This window comes from Mixophyes fleayi, chromosome 5, assembly GCF_038048845.1.
Source record: "Mixophyes fleayi isolate aMixFle1 chromosome 5, aMixFle1.hap1, whole genome shotgun sequence".
Taxonomy (NCBI): domain Eukaryota; kingdom Metazoa; phylum Chordata; class Amphibia; order Anura; family Limnodynastidae; genus Mixophyes; species Mixophyes fleayi.
In genome coordinates this window covers 91327893-91342332 of record NC_134406.1, presented here as the reverse complement: position 1 = coordinate 91342332, position 14440 = coordinate 91327893, and the positions used below count along the sequence as shown (strand labels likewise).

The following is a 14440-nucleotide window of genomic DNA, read 5'->3' as shown; positions in this document are numbered from 1 at the left end:
TCCTGTTCTCCATGTGTACATATGGTCTTGGCCAGTTTACTCATGCGTGTGGATTTCAGTAAAATCTAAATGCTAATAATACTCAAATCTATCTCTCAGCTTTTGATCATTTATCTCTATAATTCTTGCATTTGTCTACTCTTTCATATCCTCTTATTGCTAAACCGTCACATGGATAAAATATAACATTTTTCCTCCTGCTACTCTGTCTCTCTAGATAGCATTGCAATCACTGTAGATAAAATTGCAATTTCTCCGTCAACCTAAGCTTGCTTAAGGATTTTGCCAGTCCTTATACTTACTGCCTGGATGCAAATCAGAAGCCTAGTTTTAACCAACAAAACAGTCAGTAATGTTTTGTCTCCCTCACCCCCAAATGTAACATCCACTCCTTGCATTACTTCTTAGCCCTGGTTTCCTCCCTGCTTCATGCAAGTCTCCAGGACTCTCATGTTGTACCTAATTTATGGAACTCTCTTCCTTATGCCATCAAACAGAGATTCATCTAATTAAGCAAGTATATAACCTGAAACCCATGGAATAAAACAATTCTCACCTGATCTGTTATCCCTTTCCTAAACTACATATGAAGACAGATTTACAATGTCCACTCACTGCATGTCACGTTCAGATTTTATGTTTAGATTGTATGTCATTCATATTGTGTCTCTATGTTGTATGAATGTAAATTTTTTTTCACCTGATTTAACTCTATGTGCTACTTTTTCTCTTCAGCACTGTTAACACTTTATAAATCTGTAATAATAATGATACATTTACATACACCACATACACCACATAACTCAATTTTCCGCAAACCGAGCCCACCCAAACATTGCAGATCCGAGTACCGAGACGAGCCGGTTTGGTACTTTCACGTGCCCTCGGAACTGAAAACGAGGCAAAGCATCATTGTTGCGTCATCGGATCTCGCAAATTTTGGGTTCTATAAGTACAGCCCTTTGCGGAGAACCGGCGCCATTTCAAAGAGAGACACGGAAGGGATTACGCTTACTCCACAAGCCATGACATTGGGAAAGGAGGGGGAATGTATTTTAGTCCAGCACAGTGGAGAATACTTTCCGTGTTGTGCAAGGTGCTGAAATCAGTTGAAGTAGTCACCTGTGAAGTTAGTTCAGACACTGCTATCTTGAGCTAAGTGATTACCTTAATTAGACTTTTTGGAAAATTAGCTTGAGAACCTGAAAGAGGATATGAAGCAAAGCAATTAGACTAAGTATTGTCAAACTTGTAGATCAAGTACTTTATTCGATTTGCCAGGATCCAAGAGTTATCAAAATCTTGAAATCGGATGACTACATTTTAGTGACAGTGCTTGATCCTAGGTTTCAGAGCTATGTCTTCTCTTTGCTTTCAACTGACCTACATCTCAAGAGATGCAAGGAGCTCCTGTTGAGCAAGTTGACGTGGCATGATGGCATCTCCTCCTTCAGTTTCTCAGGCAACTGCTGCTAGGAAAAAAATTAGCTTTCCCAAGAGATGCAGGGATGCTGCAGATGACTCAACACAACATTTTGACATCTGGTCTGGTCTAAAAGAATTGACCAAAAACCGTGACCCCTTTGGCGTATCTCCACCTGATCCTACTATTAACATCCAAAAGATGGTTGAGGATTATTTTAATGACAGCATTGAAATAGACATGTCAGACAGTCCTTTTACATACTGCGAGGAGAAAAAAGGCAAAAGGCAATTTGGAGACATGTACAAACTCGCTTTGCAACATCTAAGCTGCCCACCCTCCAGTGTGTACTCAGAAAGAGTTTTCAGCACAGCCGTGAGCATTGTCAGTGATCGGTGTAGGAGGCTATTTCCTAAAACTGTGAAAAGATGATGTTCATTAAACTGAACTACAAATTCCATGAGGAAGGCATTTCCCGTCAATTGCATCAAAGTACAGAGACTTCTGTAATGGTGGATTCCAGCGGGGATGAATTAATATTGTGTGAGGATGATGTACACACTAATGAGGGTAAGGATGAGACTGAGGATGATTACAACAACATATTGACACTGTATAGTTCATTAACAGCACTGTTTGTTTAGGTGTCTTAAGTCCATTGTTAGCTTGTTTGGTGGGGGCCCAAACAAACCAATCACTTCAGCCACAAAAGTGGCAATCCTTGTCGCTGAAGTGCTTGCTGCGGTAAAGTGTGCATTGTGCATGTCCTTTTTAAAATCCATTATAAGGGTGGGTGGGAGGACCCAAAAGACATTCCATCTTGCACCAGTTTTTCTTTCAGCTAGTGCTGTGTGCCAATGTTACTTAGATGTTCTATATACTGTTGTGTACTTTGCAAAACATAGCTTTCCTAAGGCACCCATTAATGATGCAGATGACTCAGCACAACCAATATTCGTGACCCTGCTGCCGTAACTCCACCTGATCCTACTATGAACATCCAAAGAATGGTAGAGGATTATAATTAATTTTTTTTAATGGTATAAAAACAACAGTTTTGTTAACAAAGAACAATGTTACTTGTAGAAGTAATGTAAGCATGGATGTCTAAATAGACGTGTATATGTATTACTCAAACCTTCCACTTTGCTGCTGTTTCATCAGTATTGCACAAAGGGTTTGTAATCTGCACTTTACGTCAAAGGTACCCAGCTATATTTTAATTTGTTGGGTATACTGGCCTATTTGAAGCTCAGTGAGGACCTTGCCTTTTGCTGTGAATATCAATGGCTTTTTTTAGTGCATTATCTGGGACAAGATTCGATATACTCATGTCAGAGTGATCACAGCCAATTTTTGGACACCTGGCGGATTTACCCTTCTGAAGTTTGTTTTAAATCATCTTTTCAATTGCTTCTCTCTCGTATGTGTGACCACATGCTTAGTTTTCCACTGGGTTCACCATCTCCAACTGTGTTATAGGACAAGTGAAATTTGCAGTGCTCTGGGTGACGGCGATCTCCTCGTCTTCATCTTCCAAAGATTAGTCTGCACTGCCGGTGACACACACATTTGTTTTCTCAGGCCTCCTAGCTGTTTTTTAAACTGGACATATTTATCGTCCTGCCTCAGGGCCTCCTCTGTATTATTCTTCTGAATCGCCGTGTATCTCTTGTGTACAAGCTCTCTTAAATCCAGGATCTCATCCGGTGGTTCACATTTTAACCTAAGTATGGTCTCCTCAACTGCATCTATATCCTGGTTTAAATCTCTGTTCAATGCAGTGTATTCCAACATGACGGATTCCATGCTGCCCACATGTTCCGAGTCACAGTCTGTCTGAAGAAGATCTAATGCTACTCTAGTTGTAAATTCCATTCTTGTGTCTAAAAATGTTTGGCAGTTCTTCAGAGATGAGAGGGAGGTATTCACAGAAAATAAGGAGATTAAAGATGCAGCACAAGCAGACATGGTTTAATAATGTAGAGTTTATTGACAACACTGTTGGGCTTAAGGCAGTTAAGCTATTGGTAGCTTGTTTTGTGGGGGTCCAAACAAACCAAGCAATTCAGCCACAAAAGTGGCACTCCTTGTCGCTGGAGTTGCTGCTTTGTTAAAATGTACATGTCCTTTTCAATATCTTACATAAGGTTGGGTGGGAGGGCCCAAGGACAATTCCATCTTGCACCACTTTTCTTTTCTGCCACTGCTGTGTGGCAATGTTTCCTAGATGTGCTATGTGTTTGTGTTGTTGCTCTGTCGCTTAGCATCCAGCCAGCTCGCTTCAGTTTTTTCTGAAAGTGGATGAAAATAATATTGTGACCTGTGCGGTGGTCAAAATGACTGTTATTGAGATTAATAATAATGTTGGAACAAAAAAAGAGCAAAATTATGGGATTTTAGCATATTTTAGCAGTTTCTGTAAAAAATACAGATCCAAAACCAAAACACACGAGGGTAATTTTGCCAAAATCAAAACCAAAACATAAACTTAATACAGATTGAAAACCAAAACCAAAACACAGGGGTCAGTGAACATCTATACACAGAACATTACCAGTCCCATTAACAAATGGGCTGAATTATTGAATGTAGGAATACTGGTCTGGGGCTGCTTTCATAGTTTGGCCAGGGCCCCATAGTTTCAGTGAACAGAAATCTTAATGCTACAGCATACACTCAGGGCCTCCGAGAGGAGGGAAATCAGGTACTATTTATCTGGGCCCGGACATGCCCTCACTGCCGATTTATTTTTTTTTAATCTTTTTTTTAAACCCCAAATTTTTCTTGCTTCTGTCTTTCTTTTTTTTATTCTGCAGGGAAGAGGGGGGAGTGGATCTGCCCCTTTCGTTGGTGGGGGGATCAGGGTAGATAAAAAATAAACATAGTCATGTGATCACTGCGTCAGAGTCCCTCTTCCCTCCTCTCTGCTCCGTTCACACTGAATGTGGGGCGTGACGTCATCAAGGGACTATTAATTTAATATGGGGTGGTTTGGGGGCTATTGAATGTGGGGGTGAGTTTAGGGAGAATGAGGTTTCTTTATTAAATTTGACTAAGAATTATTTAATGGCAGTGATGAAATAGGTATATTTATGAAATGTATATACTATTAATTTATTGCTGGGGCTGTTTGCAGGGAGGGAAATAGGTTTATTTATTAAATGGGAATACTTTTATTTAATTTTGGGGCTGGAAGAAGGACTTTTTATTACTCATGTGTGCTATCGATTTCACACCGTAGCTGGTTGGAATTTTCTAAATGTACCAATATTTTTTTCCAAACAAGGCCCCCAACGTTCGAGGATCCAGACAAGCTGCAACTAAAGAAACCAGCAGCCACAGGTGGTGAAAGTGACAAGAACAGGTAGGAGAGAGCAGGAGAGTCTGTAAAATGTTGTGATTCTAGTGAGACAATCCCAATTTTTAGTGAGTGTTCTGCCCAATATAAGCGGCAGGCCAAGACTGTGAACTCTTTATGTACACTCTGCATTCTTTATATACTACACTATGGTGCTAGATGTCCTGAAAGTCAGGAGTGCTGGGACATATGTCAAGTTCCCACAAGTGGGCACTGCACCCTTGTGCCAATGGTGTAGACAACAATGCAGGGTTTTTCTTGTGTAGGAGGGTGGCCTAGCACTTATCACCTGCTATCCACCCCCCCAATGATGCATAGCCACGTCCCCAATTGTATGACCACTTTAAATTTTGCCATGCTCAACTATAAGGGGGGCCCCATGAAGTTGTTGTACTGGGGCCCTGAATTCCTCTTGGCAGCTCTGCATACAATGACAGTATATTTAATTATGTGCTTACAACTTTGTTGCAACAGTTTAAGGGAAGTCCCTTTCCATGCAGCACATGCACAAAGTGAGGGCCATCAAAAAATGGCTTCCCAACTTTGGTGTGGAAGAACTTGACTGACCTGCACAGAGCTCTGACCTCAACCCCATTGAAAACTTTTGAGATTAATTGAATCACTGACTGTAAGCCAGGCCTTATCACCCATCATCAGTGCCTGTCATCACTACAGCTTTCCCAGAACAGCAGAGGTTGTAATAGCAGCAAAGGGGGACAGACTCTATAACCGTGTCCATGGTTTTGTAATGAGATGTACAGCAAGCACATATGTATGTGATGTTTGAGTGTCCACATGCTTCTGACCCTTCTCACACCACTCCTCTCCCCAAAACTCTTCCCACCACCTTTCGCCACTTTCTATCTCCCCTTCCCCACTGACTCTATCAGCCCCCCTCTTTCATTCTTTCTTTGTCCCGTTTATATATATCTCCCCCTCCCCTTTTTCTCCCCGGCCTCCTTTCATCTTTACCTCACCTCTACTACCACTCTTTCACTCTCACCTCCTTTCTCACCACACCTCCCCTCTCTCAACCCCTCTCCCCCATGTGTCTTTCTTTCACAAACACTGGGGAAAAGAATAAGTAATAAGTAATGACTACATACTGTGCTCGACAGTAGCAGACATGTTCTTCCCGGTAAGGAGTTATGCTACAAGAAAATGGCCTCCACTCTCCAGTATGAGTATGAGGAGGTGTGCTACCCATTGTTACCTTCTTCCGCCCACCGCTTCTCCAACACGGCTTCAATGAAATTAACGGACTCTCTTGGGAGTTTGGGAGACCATCCACTATTTTCTGAGTCTCCTGGACATTCCGGGAGAGACAGCAAGTATGCTTTCTAAAATAATCTATGCTCCCTGAAAATTCATGTGAACAACAAATAGAAAACAAACTGTAGGCAATGCATTTGCAGCACATAATGAAAGGACTCTGAAAGACACTTAAAAACTTGAAATATGGAGCAAGGAAAAGTAAAAGGATTTATTTGTATATGGAGTGAAAACACATTTGGAAAATACCATTGCCCATATGTTTCTACATTATAATCAGATGTTCCTATGTCTCAGTGTAAAGCCTATCCTTGGGGTGATTTGGTAATATTAGAAACATTTTACTTTTATTAGAGATATTGTCCATAAATATTTACTGATATAAAAAAGCTGTCAAAATAAAACGGTTGTTAAGAATGCTTTTTTCCACATGTGTACTAAATGGATTTGCACTGTTACAGTCCTACAATCCCCAACTTAGCTCTATTTATTAAATAAAGGTAGTCCTCGCCTGAGAAAAAAGATTTGCCGGTTTTTGTCATCGAGAGCTTCCCCATGCAAAGGATGAGGAAGTCTAGCTAAGACTGATGGTGGAGGTACAAGGTGCACTGCAATCCTTCTTCTGTTATTGTCATCTCAGGCTGGTTATAGCAAGGTATATGCAATTATACAATGCTTTATTATATCAATAACGCATTTTTTCACATGGGAATTTTTGTAAAGTATATACAGTATATATATTTTTCTATTTGTAAACATTCTTTTTAAGTGTAACTTAAAACCCAAGTCCAGGTTTCCAGTTCCACTGAGCATGCATGATATGTCTGGCCAGGTAACGCACGGGCATATCTCTAACCGGTAAGTTAAGTCTATTGCCGGTTAGCTGAGGTTACTAAATTATGGTGGTTTTCTATTGATGCAACAGGCGGCTATAGAAAACCCTATTGCCTGTGCTAAATGCACTATAGCAGTAAATTCTGTTTGCTAAATCTCGCTACTACAGAACATTATTTGATATTATGAGCAATATATAGGTAACATAATTTACTTTAGGACAGTATTAAACAAGGTGTGGTCCTCCAACTGGTCATGAACTAATTCTTTTTAAGTGCCACTGTGGCATTTGGAAGAAGTTAATAGTTGGCACTGGGATTGTTCATATCTTCTACTATATCTTATCTATGTATTGTATATACATACTAGAGATGGTCACTGACCCCCGTGTTTTGGTTTTGGATTCGGTTTTGGATCTGGATTACCGTCGTGTTTTGGTTTTGGGTTTGGTTTTGGGTTTGGTTTGGTTTTGCTATTTTTTTGGAAAATCCATGTTTTTGGGCCTAAATTAACCCAATTTAGTGCTCCAACTGTTTTAGAGACAAGTAATCTAATTGTTGAGGTAATAAATCATCCAAAAAAACAGTTTAATTCTTCATTGGTAGGCCTATTCTACACACAAAACAGATTGTCTTCCTCTCCATCTATGCATATTGGCAATGCAGCCATCGTCTTTGAATGTATATTACACCCTACACTTATAGTTAAATATGTAAAGAAATGGAAAAAGCCAGTTTGGTTTCTGTCTCTCAAGGCCCCCCTCCACTTGTATAAAATACTAAAAAATTCAGCCATTATAGACTGTACAATATTAATTGACATGGAGAAAGACAGTTTGGTTTCTGTCTCTCTAGGCCCCCCTCCACTTGTATAAAATACTAAAAAATTCAGCCATTATAGACTGTACAATATTAATTGACATGGAGAAAGACAGTTTGGGGTCACTCTGTCTCTCTAGGCCCCCTCCACTTGTATAAAATACCAAAAAATTCAGCCATTATAGACTGTACAATATTAATTGACATGGAAAAAGCCAGTTTGGTTTCTGTCTCTCTAGGCCCCCCTCCACTTGTATAAAATACCCAAAAATTCAGCCATTATAGACTGTACAATATTATGAAAAATGGACAAAGCCAGTTTAGGGTCACTCTGTCTATGACACCCTACCCTTAAGGATAAATTGCCCTAACAGCAGCCTTTCAAGATGGTATGTGATATGGAAATGCCACAAGTCCCTTTCCTCTTTGGGGGTAGATTGCACCCTACACTTACATAGAAAGTTTTAAAAAGATGTTATCGGCATCATCTTCAGCTTAATCCTCACCCTCATCAGTGTGTACGTCATCATCACAGACTATCAATTCATCGCCGCTTGAATCCGCCATTAGAGAACAGTCAGTGCTTGGATGTCTTGGATGGTGAAGGCCTTCCTCGTGGAAGATGTAGTTCATTTTTATAAACATCATTTTCTCCACATTTTTGGGAAATAACCTTCTACGGCGATCACTGACTAAGTTCCCTGCTGTGCTGAACACTCGTTCAGAGTACACACTGGAGGGTGGGCAGCTTAGGTATTGCAAAGCAAGTTTGTACATGGGTTTCCAAATGGCCTGCTTTTCTTCCCAGTTAGGAAAGGGACTGTCTGACATTTCCATATCAACTACCTCTTGAAAGTAATCCTCCACCATCCTTTGCATGTTTATACTCATATTGGATGGAGTTATGGGCAAAGTGACACATTTTTTTGAAAAATCCTTCAAACCAGCCCAGATGTTAAATTGTTCTGGTCTGCCCCCTGTGTCTTCCCTGCTTCTTTTTTGGAAATTTAATTTTTTACGAGCAACAGCTTGAGAAAGTGAAGGAGGACACGTCGTCAAGCCGAGGCCCAGTTCAGCGGCCAACTTGCTGAGCAATAGCTCCTTGCAAAAGTTCACATCTCGCTCATTTACAAGTAAAGACTCAATGTAGGTTTTAAACCTTGGATCAAGCACAGTGGCCAAAACGTACTGATCCGAGTTCAAGATCTTAATAACTCGAGGATCATTGTGAAGCGAATTAAGTACTTTATCGACAAGGCCAACATACTTTGCTGAATTGCTTGCTTTCAGCTCCTCCTTCATTTTCTCAAGCTGCTTTTAAAATAGTCTAATTAAAGGAATGACTTGGCTCAAACTAGCAGAGTGTGCACTGACCTCACATGTCACAACTTCAAATGGTTTCAGCACCTTGCACAGCACTGAAAGGATTCCCCACTGTGCAAGAGTGAAATACATCCCCCCTCCTTTCCCAATGTCATGACTTGTGCAATATGCTTGGATGGCTTTGCGCTGTTCCTCCATCCTCTGAAGCATGTACAGGGTGGAATTCCACCGAGTTACCACCTCTTGCTTAAGTTGGTGGCAGGGCAAGTTAAACTGCTCTTGGAGCTGCTGTAATCTCCTACATGCTGTGGCTGAATGCCTGAAATGGCCTGAAATTTTACGGGCCACCGAAAGCATCTCCTGCACCTCACGGTTATTTCGTAGGAAGCTCTGCACCACCAAGTTGATGGTGTGAGCAAAACAGGGAATATGTTGGAAATCACCCAGCTGTAATGCTCGCACTATATTGTTGGCGTTATCTGAAATGACATACCCTGGGGAGAGTCCGAGTGGTATAAGCCATGCATCAATCACATCTCTCAGTTTGCGTAACAAATTGTCAGCCGTATGCCTGTTAGTGAAGTCGGTGATACAAAGAGTGGCCTGCCTGTGACAAATGTTACGTAGTGGTGTACATGCTGCTGCTGTTCCTGCTGATGAAGGTGAATGACCAACCCAGTGGGCTGTCACAGTCATATAGTCTTTGGTTTGGCCACTTCCACTTGTCCACATATCTGTGGTTAAGTGAACAGTGGGCAGAATGGCATTTTTCAGCGCAATCTCTACATTTTTACACACTTTTTGGTATAGTTGTGGAATAGCTTTATGGGAGAAATGGTGTCGCGATGGAATTCTGTAACGCGGACACAAAACCTCAATTAACTGTGAAAAACCAGCTGCGTTTATTGTGGAGATTGGACGCAGATCTAACACTAACATTGCAGCCATGGCGTCTGTGATTCGCTTGGCGACTGGGTGACTGCTGTCATATTTGCTTCCCCTCGCAAATGATTGTTTCACAGTTAATTGCTGAAATGTAGGACTGCTCATTTTATTAACCTGCCTCTGGGATTACGATTCACCCCCAGCAGCAGCAACAGCAGCAGCAGGACTAACGCTTTCTTCAGAGGAATCAATAATAGTGCCGGAGTCATCCAGCCTTAAGTGGGATGCCGGGCTAACTCCGAGCGCTACTGAGGATATTGATGAGGATGGTGTGGTGGGTGTATTTTGTAGCCGTCGGTATGTCGGTGAGCGGAGGGTCTTAGCTGATGAGGGAGTGCTTGTATTCTTTTGGGAAGAACTTTCAGCTTTTCCCAACACTTTGCCATGAACTCTCGTTAAATGGCGTAACATAGACGAGGTTCCAAGATGGTTAAGGTCCCTCCCTCGACTGACTGTGGCTTCACATACACTACAAATGGCTATACAATTGTTGTCTGGATTTGGGTAGAAATAATTCCACACATAAGAAGTGGATTTTTTTGTTTTATGCCCAGGCATGACAATGGCCTTTTTCTTGTCACGTGCCAGAACTGCTGCCACTGGTGCAGGACTTACACAAACAACCTCATCCTCATCAACATCCTCATTAGCGCCCTCGTCGCCTACACAAATCTCCCCCTCATCCTCTTCTAATTCCAAAGTGGCATCCTCAATTTTTGTATCACCGGCTACACTCGGGCTATTAAGGCACACATCAGCAGAATGCTCACGATTAGACATCCCACTGTTGGATGGACTCTCCACAGGGATTGTTGTCATTTGTGAATCAGAGCAAATATTCTCCTGTAATGCCTCACTGTTATCTTGCAGCTCGGCTTTGACGCGTAACAGTAGTTGTGCACCAATTGTAGGCTGGGTAACTTTTTGGGATCTGCCACTAATAGCCAAAGGTGAAGGCCTCATTCTCTCTTTGCCACTGCGTGTGTAGAATGGCATGCTTGCAATTTTTTTTTTTATCGTCACTTAACTTTTGCTCAGTTACACTTCTTTTTCGCTTCAATACAGTAAAATTTTTTTGGGTTTTTGTTTTTTGCACTAATTTGAAAACACTCTGTTGTTTGACATCGCCTTGGCCAGATGACGTACTGGGAACACTAACATCAGGACTGGTGACAGAACCTGGTTGCTCATTCAGATCATATGTGGACTGCTTTGAATCCATTCTGAGCGCAAACCACTGGGGAGTGCTAAAAATTATTCAGTAGATACTGCTGACAGATATGACTTTTGACAGCCAGAAATATTAATGCACAATTAGGGAGGACACCCCAAAAGCACTGAGGAGTGCTAAAAATTATTTAGTAGATACTGCTGACAGATATGACTTTTGACCGCCAGAAATATTAATGCACAATTAGGGAGGACACCCCAAAAGCACTGAGGAGTGCTAAAAATTATTTAGTAGATACTGCTGACAGATATGACTTTTGACAGCCAGAAATATTAATGCACAATTAGGGAGGATACCCCAAAAGCACTGAGGTGTGCTAAAAATTATTTAGTAGATACTGCTGACAGAAATGACTTTTGACAGCCAGAAATATTAATGCACAATTAGGGAGGACACCCCAAAAGCACTGAGGAGTGCTAAAAATTATTTAGTAGATACTGCTGACAGATATGACTTTTGACAGCCAGAAATATTAATGCACAATTAGGGAGGACACCCCAAAAGCACTGAGGTGTGCTAAAAATTATTTAGTAGATACTGCTGACAGAAATGACTTTTGACAGCCAGAAATATTAATGCACAATTAGGGAGGACACCCCAAAAGCACTGAGGAGTGCTAAAAATTATTTAGTAGATACTGCTGACAGATATGACTTTTGACAGCCAGAAATATTAATGCACAATTAGGGAGGACACCCCAAAAGCACTGAGGTGTGCTAAAAATTATTTAGTAGATACTGCTGACAGAAATGACTTTTGACAGCCAGAAATATTAATGCACAATTAGGGAGGACACCCCAAAAGCACTGAGGAGTGCTAAAAATTATTTAGTAGATACTGCTGACAGAAATGACTTTTGACAGCCAGAAATATTAATGCACAATTAGGGAGGACACCCCAAAAGCACTGAGGAGTGCTAAAAATTATTTAGTAGATACTGCTGACAGATATGACTTTTGACAGCCAGAAATATTAATGCACAATTAGGGAGGACACCCCAAAAGCACTGAGGTGTGCTAAAAATTATTTAGTAGATACTGCTGACAGAAATGACTTTTGACAGCCAGAAATATTAATGCACAATTAGGGAGGACACCCCAAAAGCACTGAGGAGTGCTAAAAATTATTTAGTAGATACTGCTGACAGATATGACTTTTGACAGCCAGAAATATTAATGCACAATTAGGGAGGACACCCCAAAAGCACTGAGGAGTGCTAAAAATTATTTAGTAGATACTGCTGACAGATATGACTTTTGACAGCCAGAAATATTAATGCACAATTAGGGAGGACACCCCAAAAGCACTGAGGAGTGCTAAAAATTATTTAGTAGATACTGCTGACAGATATGACTTTTGACAGCCAGAAATATTAATGCACAATTAGGGAGGACACCCCAAAAGCACTGAGGTGTGCTAAAAATTATTTAGTAGATACTGCTGACAGAAATGACTTTTGACAGCCAGAAATATTAATGCACAATTAGGGAGGACACCCCAAAAGCACTGAGGAGTGCTAAAAATTATTTAGTAGATACTGCTGACAGATATGACTTTTGACAGCCAGAAATATTAATGCACAATTAGGGAGGACACCCCAAAAGCACTGAGGAGTGCTAAAAATTATTTAGTAGATACTGCTGACAGATATGACTTTTGACAGCCAGAAATATTAATGCACAATTAGGGAGGACACCCCAAAAGCACTGAGGAGTGCTAAAAATTATTTAGTAGATACTGCTGACAGAAATGACTTTTGACAGCCAGAAATATTAATGCACAATTAGGGAGGACACCCCAAAAGCACTGAGGAGTGCTAAAAATTATTTAGTAGATACTGCTGACAGATATGACTTTTGACAGCCAGAAATATTAATGCACAATTAGGGAGGACACCCCAAAAGCACTGAGGAGTGCTAAAAATTATTTAGTAGATACTGCTGACAGATATGACTTTTGACAGCCAGAAATATTAATGCACAATTAGGGAGGACACCCCAAAAGCACTGAGGAGTGCTAAAAATTATTTAGTAGATACTGCTGACAGATATGACTTTTGACAGCCAGAAATATTAATGCACAATTAGGGAGGACACCCCAAAAGCACTGAGGAGTGCTAAAAATTATTTAGTAGATACTGCTGACAGATATGACTTTTGACAGCCAGAAATATTAATGCACAATTAGGGAGGACACCCCAAAAGCACTGAGGTGTGCTAAAAATTATTTAATAGATACTGCTGACAGAAATGACTTTTGACAGCCAGAAATATTAATGCACAATTAGGGAGGACACCCCAAAAGCACTGAGGAGTGCTAAAAATTATTTAGTAGATACTGCTGACAGATATGACTTTTGACAGCCAGAAATATTAATGCACAATTAGGGAGGACACCCCAAAAGCACTGAGGAGTGCTAAAAATTATTTAGTAGATACTGCTGACAGATATGACTTTTGACAGCCAGAAATATTAATGCACAATTAGGGAGGACACCCCAAAAGCACTGAGAAGTGCTAAAAATTATTTAGTAGATACTGCTGACAGATATGACTTTTGACAGCCAGAAATATTAATGCACAATTAGGGAGGACACCCCAAAAGCACTGAGGAGTGCTAAAAATTATTTAGTAGATACTGCTGACAGAAATGACTTTTGACAGCCAGAAATATTAATGCACAATTAGGAAGGACACCCCAAAAGCACTGAGGAGTGCTAAAAATTATTTAGTAGATACTGCTGACAGATATGACTTTTGACAGCCAGAAATATTAATGCACAATTAGGGAGGACACCCCAAAAGCACTGAGGTGTGCTAAAAATTATTTAGTAGATACTGCTGACAGAAATGACTTTTGACAGCCAGAAATATTAATGCACAATTAGGGAGGACACCCCAAAAGCACTGAGGAGTGCTAAAAATTATTTAGTAGATACTGCTGACAGAAATGACTTTTGACAGCCAGAAATATTAATGCACAATTAGGGAGGACACCCCAAAAGCACTGAGGAGTGCTAAAAATTATTTAGTAGATACTGCTGACAGATATGACTTTTGACAGCCAGAAATATTAATGCACAATTAGGGAGGACACCCCAAAAGCACTGAGGTGTGCTAAAAATTATTTAGTAGATACTGCTGACAGATATGACTTTTGACAGCCAGAAATATTAATGCACAATTAGGGAGGACACCCCAAAAGCACTGAGGAGTGCTAAAAATTATTTAGTA

At 40.6% G+C, this 14440-nt stretch overlaps 1 protein-coding gene and 1 pseudogene across 1 annotated transcript in view; one reads left to right on the top strand and one right to left on the bottom strand.

Annotated features, from left to right (window-relative positions):
* SUGCT (succinyl-CoA:glutarate-CoA transferase) overlaps positions 1-14440 on the top strand; it is a 732650-nt gene that overhangs the window by 695719 nt on the left and 22491 nt on the right. The gene's annotated exons all lie outside the window — the stretch shown is intronic.
* On the bottom strand, positions 2676-3394 carry LOC142157938 (E3 SUMO-protein ligase NSE2-like; annotated as a pseudogene).